Genomic DNA, 9,899 nt, shown 5'->3' with positions numbered 1-9,899 from the left:
GCCCTCCTCCTCCTCGCTCGTCTCGTGTCGACTCGACTCGACTCGACTCGACTCGACTCGACACGACACGTCACGCGCTCGTGGTGAGTGGATTGAGCCTCGAGCCGAGACTTTCCTTACTTTTTGCAGCTCAGGAAAACGAACAGAGTCCTAGACGGACGCGTCGCAGTTAGTCGGTTCGGGTCGCTCCCGGATCGTGGGCTATCTGTAACCGACTCGAAACGTTCGTGCGACGTGGGCGTGGCCCACGTTGCCTAGGGTTTCCCGAGCCTATATAATCTCCTGCCCGGCTACCGCAGAAACATATCCAATACACGAGTTAGGGTTTCCACCTCTCTCTGCTTGAGCCGCCATCGTAGCCTACTCCATCCCGCGAGCCGACGTGCATCGGCGAACGGGAGAGCAGGTCTCCGGAACCGCTCGTCCTTGCGATCCCGTACGGGAGAGGGCGAATTAGGTTTTTGGGAAGCGCTCGCGCGACCGCTCAAGCTCTTCATCACGGGTCGCCTTCCGTCCAAGTCGGGCGGTGCTGCCTACCGTCGTCTTCAACGCCGTCTACTTCGACCCGTCGTCCCCGTCGTCAACAACGTTGTCATCAACAACGTTACTGCTGGCGACATCGTCCGCTACACCTCCACCGCCACCACCACCGGATCGGTACGTGCGACATATCTCGATCCGTTTAGCGATGGATGCTTTACCGTTTGCGCTGCTCGCTACTCATGTTGATTAATGCATCTAGTATGTTTCGAGTTTCACATGTTAGTAGTTGCTGCCATCATGTTTTATATTCTGGAATTAATCATGGAAATTGTGCCTAATTATCCAACAATCCAAAAACCTAATTGTAGGCAATTTCCGAGTTAACAATGGCTGGTTTTTCCGATGCACCGAGGCCGGATAAGTTTACCGGTGTGCACTTTAAGAGGTGGCAGTATAAGGCCATGCCTCGGCTTACTCATCCGAAAGTGTTCGAGGTTACCGATGGTTTACTCGAAGGAACTATATCTGACCAAGATCGGAACAAGTTCAAGGAAAACAATACTCTCTTCGTCGGATGCGTTCTAAGTATTCTTGCTGATCGTCCGTGTGATGTGTACATGCACTTAACAGATGGTAAAGAGCTCGGGATGCACCGAATGCTAAGTTCGGTGCAACCGATGCAGTGCAGATGAACTCGTACATCATGGAGAGCTTCCATGACATCGGGATGGTTAACAACCGTTCGTAGTCGAACAAGCTCATGAGATACAAGTGCATTGCGAAAGAGCTTGAACTCCTTAAGTGTGCCTTACCCGACAAGTTTGTGGCTGGATGCATCATCGCTAAGTTGCCCCCTTCATGGAGGAACTTTGCCACAACTCTCAAACACAAGAGACAAGGAGATATCGGCTGAAAATCTGATAGCGTCTCTTGATGTTGAGGAGAAAGCTCGGGCTAAGGATAATACCGAGAAAGGAGAGGGTCGGTCTAGCGCCAACATGGTGCGAAGAAACCCTACAGCAAGAACAAAGGGAATAACAAGCCCTCCTTCAATAAGCCTATGAAGACTACAACCTTCAAGAAGAAGAAGATGATAAACAAAGCAGATCTGAGCTGCTTTACCTGTGGAGAGGCTGGCCACTTTTCTAAGGACTGTCCAGAGAGGGCAAACCGCAAGAAAAAGGGGAGGCAAGTCAACACGGTGACCGCTAGCAATGCTGATGGGTACGGTAATCTCTTTACTGTTCTTTCGGTATTTCAATCTCCATGTTGGTGGATTGATACGGGTGCTAATGTTCATGTGTGTGCTGACATATCCATGTTCACTTCTTACCAGGTCGCCTTCCGTCTTGATGGGGAATGGGTCACATGCTTCTGTTCGTGGTGTTGGCACGGTAGATCTGAAGTTCACTTCGGGGAAGATCGTGCGGCGAGGAACGTGCAGCATGTCCCTACTATGAACAAGAATCTCGTTAGCGGCTCCCTTCTATGCGGAGATGGGTTTAAGGTTGTTTTAGAGTCGAATAAAGTAGTTGTTTCCAAGTTTGGACAATTTATTGGTAAAGGCTATGAGTGCGGAGGCTTGTTCCGCTTTTCGCTCTCGATTTCAGTAATAAGTACTGTGAACCATATTTGTGGCAATGTTAGTGATGATACCGAGTGTTTGGCATTCTCGTTTATGTCACATTAATTTTGGTTTAATGTCTCGGCTATCCGAGTTTAAGTTTAATTCCGAATTTCACCATTGCCAAAGGTTCTAAGTGCCATAGTTGTGTGCAATCAAAGCAACCTCGGAAGCCTCACAAGGCGGCGAGGAGAGAAACCTGGCACCTCTAGAACTCATACATTCGATCTATGCGAGATGAATGGTGTGTTGACAAAAGGTGGAAAGAGATATTTCATGACATTGATTGATGATGCGACTAGATTCTGCTATGTTTATTTGTTGCGAACTAAAGATGAAGCTTTAGACTACTTTAAAATTTATAAAGCCGAAGTTGAAAATCAACTAGAGAGAAAGATCAAGCGTCTTAGGTCGGATCGTGGTGGCGAATATTTTCCTAAAATCTTTGATGAATTCTGTGATGAACATGGCATTATTCATGAGAGGACGCCTCCCTATTCACCCCAATCAAACGGGGTTGCCGAGAGGAAAAACCGCACGCTGACTGACTTGGTGAATTCCATGTTAGCCACTGCTGGTTTATCAAAGGCATGGTGGGGGGAGGCTTTGCTGACTACATGTCATGTCCTGAATAGAGTTCCTAACAAGAATAAAGATAAAACCCCTTACGAGGAGTGGACTGGGAGAAAACCATCACTTTCGTATTTGCGCACATGGGGATGTTTGGCGAAAGTCAATATTCCAATTACTAAGAAGCGCAAACTTGGACCAAAGACAGATGGATTGTATCTTTCTAGGTTATGCTCCGCGGAGTGTAGGATATAGATTTTTAGTAGTTCAATCCGAGGTACCTGATATGCATGTTGATACTATTATGGAATCTCGTGATGCAACATTTTTTGAGAATATGTTTCCTATGAAAGATATGCATAGCATTGCTAGAATTTCTACCGAGATAATTCCCGAGTCCAGTACATCTAATGAGTATTTTGAACAATCACATGAGAATGTTACTGAGAAGGATGACAATGAAGCTCCTAAACGGAGCAAGAGACGAAGGATTGAAAAATCCTTTGGTGATGATTTCATTGTGTACCTTGTGGATGATACTCCCACGTCCATTGCGAGAGGCATATGCATCTCCGGATGCGAGATGATCTGGAAAGAAGCTGTCCATAATGAGATGGACTCGATTCTTTCTAATGGAACTTGGGAGTTGTCGAACGACCCCATGGATGCAAGCCGGTAGGCTGCAAATGGGTGTTCAAGAAGAAGCTAAGACCTGATGGTACTATTGAAAAGTACAAGGCACGGCTTGTAGCGAAAGGCTACACACGAGAGAAGGCGAAGATTACTTCGACACCTATTCACATGTCGCTAGACTTACCACCATTCGAGTACTACTATCCATGGCTGCCTCCTATGGTCTTATCGTTCATCAAATGGACGTAAAGACAGCTTTTCTTAATGGAGAGTTGGAAGAGGAAATCTATATGGATCAGCCTGATGGGTTCGTAGTAAAAGGTGAAGAAAGAAAGGTGTGCAAGTTGCTGAAATCTTTATATGGCCTGAAACAAGCACCTAAGCAATGGCATGAGAAGTTTGACGAACTTTGACTTCGTAGGCTTTGTTGTCAATGAGGCCGACAAGTGTGTTTACTATCGCCATGGTGGGGGCGAAGGTGTTATACTATGTTTGTATGTGGATGATATTCTGATCTTTGGTACAAACATGAAAATAATACACGAGGTCAAGTCTTTCTTGTCAAAGTGCTTTGATATGAAAGATCTGGGAGAAGCTGATGTGATTCCGAACATCAAGCTGATTAAGAACGAGAGTGGGATTACTCTAACGCAATCCCATTATGTTGAGAAGATCTTGAGCCGGTTCGGCTATATTGATAGCAAGCCTTCTTCAACACCTTATGATCCCGAGTGTGACACTACGCAAGAACCGGAGGATTGCCATAGATCAATTGAGATATTCTCGGATCGTTGGCTCACTCATGTACTTAGCGAGCGCGACTAGACCCGACATCTCTTTTGCTTGTTAGCAAGTTGAGTAGGTTCATGTCAAACCCGGTACTGATCATTGGCATGCACTTGATAGGGTCATGCGCTACCTATGTGGTACAATGAGTTATGGGATTCACTATTCGGGGCACCCAGCTGTGCTTGAAGGATATAGTGATTCGAATTGGATCTCGGATGTAGCTGATCCGTACGCCACAAGTGGGTATGTATTTACCTTTGGAGGTGGCGCGAGTGTCATGGAGATCTTGTAAGCAAACCATATTGACGAGGTCAACTATGGAAGCGAACTTCTTGCTTTAGACACAACCACTGTTGAATCGGAATGGTTGCGTGAGCTCTTGATGGACTTGCACTCGTGGTTGAAAAACCTGTTCCAGCAATCCTTTTGAATTGTGACAATCAAACTGTAATTGTCAAAGTGAACAATTCTAAGGATAACGCGAAGTCATCAAGACACGTCAAGAGACGTTTGAAGTCTGTCAAGAAATTGCGAAACTCCGGAGTAATAACTGTTACATATATTCAAACAGACAAAAACCTGGCAGATCCCTTTACAAAGGGACTATCACGTAATGTGATAGAAAGTGCATCGAGGGAGATGGGTTTGAGACCCGTTGATACGCCATAGTGGTAACCCAACCTTTGTGATCGGAGATCCCGTGAATTAGGACCTAGGAAGAACAAACTAGTGGTTTAATTGAGAGTATTATGTAACCCTCTCTATGTGAAGATGCACAACTCTCAGTTGCTGTAAGGCAGGTTGGCAACAAGCCTTAATGTGTTTATGTTGGCTATTTTAGCAAAGGTGCTGTCCTACAGAGCATTCTTGAAATAACACACCTATATGAGTCCGATTGTTAAACGTCGCAATCTATGAGATTTGGGTGATCTCTAGTAAACTCATGAAGAGACCACGAAGTATGACGCATATGCTTCACCCGCGGGGTAGGCTACCGGCAGCCATGTACTGGTCATGACTTTGAGTGAAACCCTGTTCACGCAAAACTTGCAATTCAAGGCTTAGTCCATTGTTCAAGTGTGAGTGGATGTAGCTTAAGGTTCTAGGCGGAAGTTCAACTTAACGAGTCTCCGCTGAAACACTCGGTATATAAACAAGCAGCGAGTATTGGTAAATCTCTAAATGGGATTTGAGATCCGGTGGGGGATTGTTGAAATATTGGCCCACTTTTAGTGGCCCAAATTAGATTTCAGTTTTTCCTATAAATCTCAAAGCCCACATAGTGGCAGCCTTGTGAGTTTGAGCCCAAGTTGGTGGCAGCTCACTAGGGAGTGGCAAGAGGTGGGAAGTTTAGTCCCACATGGAAAGTTGGAAGGAAGTTAGACCACCTTATAAGGTGGGTTGTTCCAGAGAATTACAATGGAGCTCCTGGGTGCCACACCCACCGATGTCTCTAGTTGCCACCTGCCCCCTGGCCCACTAATTGCATGTGTATACAGATTGTAGTATTTCACTTCCAATTGATGTATCACGCTGTAGAGTCGTACTGACAGGGCCCACATTACCAGAAGCTCAATGATGACCTGCGCCCAAAAGTCGCGTACCGTTGGAGGTTGCTGCCTAATCCCGCAACCTCACCACATTCTTACTCTTCTTTCTTTCTTTGTTTAATAAATATAAATACACTGGCTCTCCCCATCTGTTTTTCTCCAAGCAAACTCCTTGTTCATCCCATGGCCAGGTCTGTAATCCTCTGTACAGCCGGCTGAAAAGTCAACGTCGTCTTCTTCAAGCATGGTGTCAAGAAAACCAGTCTGTTGAGCGTAAACCAGATCTTGCACAATCAATGCACCGTAGAAGCTCGAGTCCCACCTTGGACGTCGCCCAGGTTTCACACACCTACAGGACACCGGGATTGACGCGGATCCGTTCGGCCGCGCCCTGTTCTCCCCCGAAGCTCCTGGTTAATCCCTCCACAGTTTCGCATCCAGCGCCGGAGAAGCCTTCCCCAGTTCCCAATCGCTGCGGGCGAGCTGCAAGTTCCCAACGCCGCAGTCCTGGACGCGAGCTCCACCAGGCTCCCTCCGCCGTCGTCCTGGAAGCGAGCTCGTCCAGTTACCCTCCGCCGCTGGCCGGTACGCGAGCTCCTCAAATTCCCCTCCACCCAGGCTCCCCTGTACTTCCCTACGGCCACCAGCTCCCGCATCCCAACCGCCGTTTGCTCCCCCCAACCCTCCCGTCACGGACTGCACCGCTGAATTCCACGCCCATGATTGTTGTCGGAGATTCGTCGCCCGCGGCGGCGCTCCGACCGGCACGAAACCCGTGAGGCATGGAGAAGCGGTGGTCTGATATCTCGCTGGGCTCCTACCCGTGCGACCTCATCAGGAAGCTGACGGGCGTGCGCAAGATGTTCACCGTCGCTCGGCGCCATGAAGAATTGTACTACGTCGGGGCGGCGGCCAATACGGAGCTCACCGGCGACATATGCGGTGAGAGAAGGAGAAGGTCTGACATGTACTGTGACAAATATAATAACTACGTCCGGGGCATTTGGCTAGCGGGCCAGGCGAAGCAGAGTGTGTCAGGTACAGAGGCAAACGTATAGCATTGTATTTAGAATAGATCTATTCCAGACAGAATTTCCCCTACTTCCGTTGAACCATCTCAAAGCAAATATAAACGGTAGATCTATGGGGGTGGGTGGCACCCATGAGCCAAAAGTCCGGGTCAGGTTGTTCCACCACTAGTAAGTGAGTGAGAATAGGAGTGCTACACGCGCGCTCCTCCTCCTCCTCGCTCGCTCGTCTCGTCTCGACTCGACTCGACACGTCACGTCACGACGCGCGCCGCGCTCGTGGTGAGTGGATTGAGCCTCGAGCCGAGACTTTCCTTACTTTTTGCAGCTCAGGAAAACGAACAGAGTCCTAGACGGACGCGTCGCAGTTAGTCGGTTCGGGTCGCTCCCGGATCGTGGGCTATCTGTAACCGACTCGAAACGTTCGTGCGCCGGGGCGTGGCCCACGTTGCCTAGGGTTTCCCGAGCCTATATAATCTCCTGCCCGGCTACCGCAGAAACATATCCAATACACGAGTTAGGGTTTCCACCTCTCTCTCTGCTTGAGCCGCCATCGTAGCCTACTCCATCCCGCGAGCCGACGTGCATCGGCGAACGGGAGAGCAGGTCTCCGGAACCGCTCGTCCTTGCGATCCTGTACGGGAGAGGGCGAATTAGGTTTTGGGAAGCGCTCTGCGCGACCGCTCAAGCTCTTCATCACGGGTCGCCTTCCATCCAAGTCGGGCGGTGCTGCCTACCGTCGTCTTCAACGCCGTCTACTTCGACCCGTCGTCCCCGTCGTCAACAACGTTGTCATCAACAACGTTACTCGCTGGGACATCGTCCGCTACACCTCCACCGCCACCACCACCAGATCGGTACGTGCGACATATCTCGATCTGTTTAGCGATGGATGCTTTACCGTTTGCGCTGCTGCTACTCATGTTGATTAATGCATCTAGTATGTTTGAGTTTCACATGTTAGTAGTTGCTGCCATCATGTTTTATATTCTGGAATTAATCATGGAAATTGTGCCTAATTATCCAACATGTAGAAACACAATAAATATAAATAATACATTAAATGAGTTGATAGTTCCATGGTAAGGAAGTGAAATCAGAAATAACTACTATACTATTTGGGAACAAACATCTTTTTTGTAAGAATTTTGAGGTATGCTGAGAATTAATGTGGAGCTGACACGTTTGCACTTTATATTTTAGATTTCTGCTGGGTTTGAAATGTGTGCACTTTCGGTGCTTCCTACAAATTGTAGGAGACGCTTGGATTCTGTGTGATACCCCTTCATGTGCGTTTGATTTTTTTTCGGTGTGCGTGTAGCAGCAGCCTAGAGCTGGACCCGCAAGTTCCAGTGCGGTCAAAGCGGCGCCCATGGTTCCACGATCACCGCTTCATTCTCTCGCCCCCATCTCTCCCATCTGTTCTCTTTCTAGGCACCGCCGACGCCATCGTCCACCAGGGTCGGCGCTTGGCAAGCCAGCAGATGGTAGCGAGTAGGACCTCCGTCGACGGGACAAGCCACAGTCTGCGTGCCGGAGGGTTTCGCGAGGCCGGCCGTTGGCCTCCGTGGCCATGAGTTGATGGTTTAGCTCCATCTTCATGGACCTCCTCCTCCCTCGAGCGGCCGCCCAACCCCACCTTTTTCAGTCCCAATTCTCCCCGCCGCGAGGCGGTCGTGGATTGAGTCGGCTGCTCCCGGACGCCGGGGACAGAATCCCCTGCCGCGGCTTCCCCGCCGTAATTACCTCACATGGATGGCAGCCCTGGATGGCGGCAGCAGTCCCGCTGCCTACTCACTTTGCTTCTCCACATATCTGCTTTTATTTTCTCCTCCGATCTCCTGGGTGTAGACTGTAGACTGTACATCAGGCCCTGATTCATGTCCTCCGTTCATCTTCTTTGTCTTGCATCTTCATGAATATTTTCTTCGCGCGGCCATCTTGAGGGTAAGCCCTTCTGCATGAATTCTGTTTTTCTACATTCAGCTTATGATCGGTGTGTTGTTTGACCCCTGTTGAATTGTCTCCTTTAGGTTGGCGTCCTCCGCTATAGAGCCGGACAGCCTGGAGACGGAGTATTGTAGGACGGTTAGGCCTCTTGTCGTTGGACGACAAAGGCGGTGCAGATCCCCTGCTCCAGGGCGGGCTGCTTTTTTCCGCGCCACCTTCGCGCTTACTTGAGGTGAGGTGATTTTTTTTCTTGTTGAGTACTTTTTTCAGAGCTTTGATAAAATTGCTTGAGAAAATATGTCCTACGAAGATGGCACATGAGAAGCAGCTCTGCTTCATAGATGAACATTACTCATGCGTGTACATTCGACATTGATAACAATTGTTACCTTGGATGCATTCACTGTTAGCCTCAGAACATGTTTATGTCTAACTGGCACAACCTTTTGAAATATGACAGGCTTTATGGCTTATGGACTTCAGGATGATAAACACATGAAAATCTCAGACATGATTCTGCACTGCAGGTATACTGTTTTTAAAATTTTAATAGCTACTGTCATATTTGTACTCCTAAAATTAATTCTTGAGCAATGTATTTCCAGGCTGCATATTGTGTCGGTGGGCATTCAGGAAACTGGCAAGTTATTCAGAACTCAATTCTTGGATGTTACTTGCGTCGTCCTACTCTGGTATGGCAACCACCTACATAGCAGTTTATATCAGCAAAACGAACACAATCAAATTTAATAAGCATAAGTTGCTAACAAGCTAATGGTCATACGGTGGTTTTGTACGCTATTTACGCCCATCAACAGAATCGGCATCATGGAGCTCCATACATCCACATGCTCTTCGTCAGCCAGAGCCCATTGCCCAGTTTAGTCTTTCCCCCGGATCATTTTCAGATCCACCTTTAAGTTATACAACCAATGGTAACGTTTCAACTGCAAAATGACCACATTATCTCACTGTAAGAAATATCTGCATTTTTAAATATGAAGTGATCACATTATTATTAATCTATAAAGCCTCTCCAGGTAGTTATACACAGCTAAGGGACCATATCATCAACTAGATCAAGACAAGACTGAATTCGTTGGAGCTAACGTTATGGTCAGGAAGCATACCATCTTTCTTCCCAATGTTCTCCACTACTATGCATGGATGCTGCACTGGAGTTGCCTGATATGTATTGAGATGGTACGCACGAGCATGCTTGAAGCCCAGTGAGAAGAAATGAGAAAATTTCTCAGGAGGGAGAACATGCTT

At 48.0% G+C, this 9,899-nt stretch overlaps 1 long non-coding RNA gene across 1 annotated transcript; it reads left to right on the top strand.

Moving 5' to 3' along the window:
• Positions 1–8,745: 8,745 nt before the first annotated feature.
• LOC124706852 lies at positions 8,746–9,576 on the top strand. The gene is made up of 4 exons (XR_007004606.1): positions 8,746–8,859; positions 9,088–9,154; positions 9,233–9,319; positions 9,446–9,576. It is a non-coding gene; the product is annotated as an uncharacterized LOC124706852 (long non-coding RNA).
• Positions 9,577–9,899: the final 323 nt, after the last annotated feature.

Source organism: Lolium rigidum, chromosome 4, assembly GCF_022539505.1.
Source record: "Lolium rigidum isolate FL_2022 chromosome 4, APGP_CSIRO_Lrig_0.1, whole genome shotgun sequence".
Lineage (NCBI taxonomy): Eukaryota > Viridiplantae > Streptophyta > Magnoliopsida > Poales > Poaceae > Lolium > Lolium rigidum.
This window is presented reverse-complemented; position numbering and strand designations above follow the sequence as displayed.